This window comes from Manis javanica, chromosome 15 (assembly GCF_040802235.1).
Source record: "Manis javanica isolate MJ-LG chromosome 15, MJ_LKY, whole genome shotgun sequence".
NCBI classification, from domain to species: Eukaryota; Metazoa; Chordata; class Mammalia; order Pholidota; family Manidae; genus Manis; species Manis javanica.
The window spans coordinates 23,168,652-23,176,299 of NC_133170.1; the positions used below are offsets into that span (position 1 = coordinate 23,168,652).

Below are 7,648 nucleotides of genomic sequence, written 5' to 3' on the forward strand. Positions count from 1 at the left end.
TCACACCCTGCACTCATGGACAAGTCTTAAAAAAGACCAAAGGTTTTTGTGTGTTAGTTCAACTCCTCCCTAGAATCTTATATCACCCCGAAGAAGAAATATATCAACAGTATACAGGCGAAGTCAGGCGAACTAAGAGGGAGCCTGTCTCTACTTTAACACTTGCAGCCATATTTGGAATTAGACTAGCTGGAGCAGGAACAGGGATAGCCTCTCTAGCTGTACAAAGTTCCCATTACAATAGCTTAAGGGCAGCCATTGACTTAGATATCAAAAGGATAGAAACCTCCATCTCCCACCTTCAGGAATCTTTAACCGTTTTATCAGAAGTTGTTCTTCAAAATAGGAGAAGTTTAGACTTAGTTTTCTTACAACAACGAGGGTTATGTGCAGCTCTAGGGGAAGAATGCTGTTTCTTTACGGATCACTCGGGAATTATCAAAGAGTCTATGGCAAAGGTCCAGGAAGGTTTAGCCAAACGCAAGAAAGAATGGGAACAACAAGGATGGTTTGAGTCTCTGTATAACCGTTCCCCGTGGTTAACAACCTTGGTCTCCACCCTGATAGGCCCCCTAGTAATCCTTTTACTCCTGCTTACCTTTGGACCATGTATCCTCAATAGACTGATAACTTTTATTAAAGATAGAGTTAATACAGTTCAGCTTACGGTTCTAAGACAACAATATCAGCCTTTGTCTCCTCACAACTGCAGGACCTCATTAGACCCATGATTGGGTCCCTTCTTAGGATCCAGAGAGAGGGGGGAATGAAAGGGACTTGGTTTTTCCTCAGGATTTAATTTACCTTTTAGACCATCCCTTAGCATAAGTGCTGGTATTTTAAAATGTCTTCAGCCATCTTAAGCTGCTGTAAACCACAAAATATACCTGTCGGACTCTTACCTAACCTCAGCCCACCCAAGATACAGCCAGTCGGAACCCATATTCTCCCCCAGCCAATTGGGACCCGGATTCTCCCCTCACCAGTCAGCAAAAAGCCCACCAACTCATCAACCAGCCAGCCAAAGCTGCACCCATCACCCCACCAACTGCCCCTAGACCCCCTATAAAACCTTTGTGCTTTTGAAATTCAGGCATCTCGCAGTGAGTCAGTGCAGATAGGAGATTGAGCTCGAGCTAGCTCGAATAAAGGCTCTATGCTTTTGCATCGGTGTTGGCTCCTCGGTAGTCTTATGGGATCCGCAAGTTTGGGCATAATACAGTGGCCATTAATTACCGCCAGATGTAAGTCCAGGGAGATGCAATCCTGGGAGAAAATACCTCAAAAACTGAAATCAGTTAAAGGGAGAAATAAAGTTTAAAATCCATTTATTGCTTACAAACTGCAGTCCGGGGCCATCTCTCTCTCCTGCTCTGGCAAAAGCAAGCAAGCAAGCAAGGACCTCTCCCTAAACGTTCAGGTTCAGATAAGCCCTTAGTTGCCCAGGTAATTATCCTTTGATATGGAGATGAACTTCTCTCCACCACTGAGGATATGCAAATACAGTAAAGCTGGTGAGATATTATGGAAATATAATTTAACCCATACCGAGGTCAAGAGGATTTCTGGAATCAGGTCTGATTATTAGTGGTGCCACTGTACTTGTTTGTTGATAGTATTAAATGTCTTTAGATCTTCACCCCATATTATCTCACAGGCATTAAAAAATGTCAGCTGTATCTGAGCACAGATACAGGCACTGATGAAAGCTGTGTTACTAATGTTCAAAATATCTTTTTCCTGGTCTTTCCCCCAAGCTGCTATGGTACTGTGTTCTGTTGCTGGAACAGAATAACCTGAAAAACGATCTTTCATTCCAAAGTATTTTTTAATCACAGCATTTCCTGCCACTGTCTCTGTGTCTTTGAGGGTAACCAAGCAGCAGGCTCTTCTCTGACCCCACAGCCTCTTGAGAAGAAAGTCCTCTGTAGCCAAAACCATGTAACTTGTATTCTAGACCATCTAGGTCACCAGATATGTCTAACAAATATTAGACCAAAATTTTCTTCTGCTCTCTGGAATGTGTGGCCCCTGTGACTGGATACCAGGACTGAACAAGAATATTCTCAATCCAGTTTGGAGGCCAGTAACACTCTGGATCTGTGTTTCCCACTACAAAGAGCATCATTTCCTTGGGGAATAACAGCCCTTGGGAACAGCTTTTATTTCTATTGTAATATGGCCATCATATTTCTCAAGAATGTAGTTGTATCCCTTTTCATTTAAGACATTAATTATCTTGGAAATGCTCTCCGCACCTGCTTGGCATCCTAGAATTTCTCTTTGGTCACTACGTTGCCTTTAAAGTACTTATTAAGAATGTACTGCAGCCCATAAAACACTGTTTCCTTGAATTTCACCTTCTTCATGGTGGAGTTTTCTGTCTTCTTTTCACGGCACTCACAGTAGGAATAAACGTTGCTTGTGCTGGATGGGTATTGTTTATAGTGAGCACCACTGTAGTAGTTGGTAGCCAGGAGGATGCTGAACTGGGGGCCTTTGCCTCAGCATTCATCTCGGGCTGGAGCCGGGGCAGCTCAGCATCGTGGGCCGCCCAGAGCGGAAGCGAAGGACAGAAAGGGGCGCCACCACACTCCTTGCTGCAGTCCTGGCTCCAGAGGAGTGAGAGCAGGAGAGGAGGGAGGTGCCAGGGGAGGGCAGGCCCTGCAGCTCTGCCGCGGGTAACAGTGGCAGTGGCTCACAGCATTTACTGTCTTTGACTCTTTAAAATGAAATTTCATGTGTGTCAGTGTCGCCCTTTATGGCTTCAACTTATCCGGGTCAGTTGGGCCTCATGTGTCTGGATGTACATTTCTGAATTCTCCATGTTTGGGAGGCTTAGCTACTATTGCTTTAAATTTACTTTATATCCCTTTCTCTTTCCTGTCTTCTATGTTTCCCATAGTGCATATATTGTTTCTTTTGTTGATTTCACCTAAGTCTTGTAGGCTTTCCTTACGCTTCTTTATTCCTTTTTCTTTTTGCTCTTATGACCAGGTAATTTCAAATTCACTATCTTCTAGTTTACTTCTTGGTCAAGTTTATTGTTGTAGCTCTCTATTGAATTCTTCAGTGCAGCCCCAGTGTTCTTCAGCTCCAAGATTTATGCACAGTTTTTCTTTTTTCTATTTCATTGTTGAATGAGTTCCATTGTTTTAAATTTTAAGACTTGTTTTGTGGCCTTTCATGTAATCTATCTTGAAGAAATTTCACTTCCCCTGGAGGAAAATGTGCATTTGGCTATTGTCATGTGGAGTGTCTACATATCAATTCAATACAATTGGTTTATTGTGTTGTTCATGTCCTCTGTTCCTGTCTCTATTTCCTTATGTTTTTGTCTAGCTGTTGTATCCATTATTGAAAGTAGGATATTGAAGTCTCCAGACTTTATTGTCGAGCCTCCCCTGGCCCTTCTGCAAGCATGATCACTTGCCTCTCCTGCAAATTACAACATTGTCAGCCTGATGATCACTGTCTGCTGGGAAGCTACACTCATGTTTCTTAATTTAAACCAACCTGATGCAAATAGTTGACCCATCACTTTCTCCTTATTGTCTTTCTGGATCCCAGGTTTTTGCATCTGACGGTCAGATAAAACTGGTGGCCTGCAACCCCCAGATCAGTGCTTCACACTTGGCCCCTTTCTGCCTCACAGCAACTCTTTGAACCCTCTGAAAAGCCAAGGTGATTCCATCTAGGCTGTGAATGGCAGAGCAAAGTTTGGGAGGTTCTGTTTTCTTTCTTAGCACAAGATTTAAAATGACAAATGCTTGATCAAAAAATTGGGGATTAGCTCTCAAATCAAGCTTGCATTAATGGGAGGGTTATGTTTTCTAGCCTCGAACACACTAAAAATAATTTCCTAGGAGAAATTTTCATATCCAAAGTTGATTCTCAGCTGTCCACCTAAGTGCATTTCAGTACTTATCCTTAAGTCTAAGTAACTCACTTATATTCCTTAAGATGTTCTATTAGTCCTGCCCCACCTTGTTCACAGAAGTAAGAAGATGGTTTAAATGTGTAAATCACTTCATGTCAAGTGCTGTTCTAAATTTCCAATGCCTTCTCATTTCAAGTTGAAAAAATTCAGATATTTCACATGAACCACAAGCGCCTGTGTATCTCAGACCCTGCCTCCCTCCCTCTTCCTCTGCCCCAGACACAAATGAGCTTCCTTTCTATACCCAAGGAAACAAAAACTTCAAGTTCCACATGAGGTCTATTATACTTGCTGTTTCCTTTAAGTGAGAGTCAGCTCTGGTCCTTCCTACTTGCCGACTGGGTCTCCGGAAGGTCTCCTGCTCCATGACGCTTTCCCTGGTCACCTGCAGAAGGCCAGCCCTGCCCGTTCTGCTCTGTCATCCTATCCCCTTTACTTCACAGCACATGTTGCCAATTGATGGTGTCATGTTCGTTTAGTAGTGGACTTGCTTATTGGGATGAATCAATGAATTAACCATGTGAAATATATAGTGTTGAAAAGGAAGTGGAGACTCAGAGCAAAGACAATGGCTCTTCTGTGCTTGCTCATCTCTCCCAGCAACTTGGGTTGCACTGCCCAGCCATGTACACAGTTTCCCAGGTGGTTTCTACCAAGTCATCCTTAGATACGGCTGGCAAACCAAATCCCCCCTCCCAGCCAGCCAGCCAGGACCTAATAAGCATCCCCCCAAATCATTCACCAATATCACACAATATAACCAGCCCATTAAAATAAGTGCACATAGTTGATGCTATACAAGTCCATGTCCTCTGTGTGCCATGCGTACGTGGTCTTCCACATGCCAAAGTACAGGTAGGATGTGTTGACGCCTTCAATGACCACCCTGTACTCCTGCTCCAGCAGGTCCTCAATGGTTCCCAGGTGTCTGAGGTTACACGGCTTAGTGTTTTCATCAAATAAGGAGCCATTGACGTGAGCGCCATAGATTGGTGAACCATAGAGCCGGGTGTGCCAGTATTTTCGCTCCAAATCATCAGAATCTGAGTGCGGTGGTGCCTGATATTTAGCACTGTTGGCCCAGTGGCTGTACTTCCTGACCGTCATCGCCGCCTTCTTCTTGTGGAATTGAGTGAACACACCAGCCCTGCCCAAGAGTACTGGGGATTAGGATGTCACTGATGCCATCTTAGGTCTTCCTGGCTTCCCACCCCTTGCGGGGATTATCTTGGCCACACCTGCTCGGTGTGCACCTTGAGATTCCATGTAGACAATATATTTATCAAAGTCATTAAAACTCTTCTTCAGTGGGGTAGAAGGTCATGATTGCACAATTTGGGTTTTGGATACAGTTTGCCTGAGACTTCATAGCTTCTATAATGAACAACAAACTCTCAAGTCTTCAGGTATGGTCTGGATAGTTGAGGATGGTGGAAAATGCTGTTTTTCCAAAATTGGTTTGAGTGCCTTTGAGTCAACAGGAACTACCCGTGGACTTTGATGCAAATGAGATGCTAATGTTTTTGGGCTTGCTGATTGACCAGGAGACTGCCCTCTGGGCAGAAGCTTTGCTCTTGACTGATACAGGAGGCTGAACGTACAACTGATGTTCCTGAGCTGGCACTGGGGTTTGTTCTCTGAGGCCTCCTGACTTACCAGTCCTGGGTGTATGGTGTTCCAAATGTAGTCTCTTAAGGACAGTGTTTAAAAGAAAACCTAGAAGAAAGAATACAAAAGATTAAACATTAATGTTTGGAGAAAGTTATTCAGGAGCTACAAGTAAAATACCATGGGATCCCGCCATGGAATATTATCCCACACTCAAAGAAAGGATAAAATTTTATAAGATTGACAATATAGGACATGGTGTTGATGTGGAACAATGGGAATTCTCATACCCTCAGAATGGAAATCATTCTTTGGGAAACTATTTGGACAGTATCTACTAAAATTGAACTTATGCATGTGTAAAATTGGACATACGCATGTGCTGTGATTCAACTGTTACCACATGTCTAGGTAATCTGTACAGCTGTGCATGGAAAGTCAGCTCCAATAATGCTCATAACAATATTATTTTTAGTAGCAAATACTGGAGACAACCCAAATGTCCATCAACAGTAGAATGGACAAATGCATTGTGGTACAGTCCTACAGTGGAATACAATAGAGCACTGCAAATTACATGAGCATATAGGGATAATTTTGCAAACATGATACTGGGCAAAATTATCCAGACTTAAAAGAATATCAAATCCATTCCAATTTTACATAAAATTTCATCTTTTTATATAAGTATATATAAAAAAGAAGGTAAAGTAATTTGTGTTAGAAGTCAGAGCAGTGCCACTTTGAGAAAGTGGTTGTGAGTGGGAGCACGAGGGGGTCTCTGGAGTAACTTTTGTTTGGAATCTACGTACTGGTTAACAACCATCACAATAGCTAATTATGATAATTCATCCAGCTGTTATGATTTTCACAAACTTCCATGTGTTTATTTAAAAACAGTTTAGAGTGAGAAGCACTGAAGTCTAAGAGACATGTTTCATTGTATTAAAAGGAAAAGGAAGAGTGAAAATAAATGCACTAAACATTTGATTGAAGAAGCTAGGAAATGGAAGGAGTAAAGAAATAAATAATAAAGATGAAATTAATGAAAAATAATACAAAACAGGATGATGGCCAAAAATATCATTTGAAGAGACTAAGAAATGCAACAAACCGTGAGCATAACTGATAAGGATAGAAAGTCGAAATAATACTAGGAATTAAACAGTGCACAGATCTAGTAATTTGGTAGAGAATTTTTCTAAATCTCGAGAATCATACGAGCATGTGACAGCAACATTTTCAACAGATAAGGACAATTTTCTGGAGAGGAAACATACACAAAATGGATCCAAGAAAAAACAAGAAAGCTCAAATGTCCCAAATAAGAATCTGGATCAAAGTATGACCCCTAAAAAACCCTGAGACACAGCATTTATAGGTGAACCTAGCAAATTTTTAAGAAAATAACTGATACAAATCTTTCATGCTATAGAAAAGGTTGTAAAGCTACTCAGATGAGGCTATACTTATAGCAAAACTGGAAAAGGACAACAAAATAAAGCATAAATGAAAGCTTGCTAAATATTATGTTATCTACCCAATAAAGCAATTTGCTAAAAGAAAAATACATCGTGACCAAATAGACTGCATCTCAGGAATGCAAGGATGATTCAGCTTCACAAGATCTAATGACATAATCAGAATATTAATGAAGGAAATGAAAAAGTAACATCTTATAGGGACCAATAAAGGATTTCACAAAATTGAACATTCATTCATGATTTGAAAACTTTTTACTTGAAAACCATTTAGAAAAATTTCTACAGTAAAATAAAGTGTTTCAATGTAAAAACAAATAGCAAGTATCCTTAACATTGAAACAAGAGAAACGTCTTGTTTAAGGTAGAAAAATTGATACATAAGCAAACTCTCAGCAAGATCTCAAGTGGTCCTAATTTCCTCTTTTTTCCTCTCTACAAATATGCTGTTTCACCTTAAACTTTGGACATGCTTACTCCATCCTACTTAGAATCCTCCAGATATTCTGAACATCCCTGCATGGTCTGGGCCGCCATCACCCCTTCCCCTGACTTTCTCTTCCTGGCTGTCTCAGAAGAGCCTGCACTCCTCCTCCTACCTGATGCTCTTTACACATAG

The 7,648-nt window shown here is 41.3% G+C and overlaps 1 pseudogene; it reads right to left on the reverse strand.

Annotated features, from left to right (window-relative positions):
• Positions 1-1,537: 1,537 nt before the first annotated feature.
• LOC108408959 (nicotinamide phosphoribosyltransferase pseudogene) lies at positions 1,538-4,307 on the reverse strand (annotated as a pseudogene).
• Positions 4,308-7,648: the final 3,341 nt, after the last annotated feature.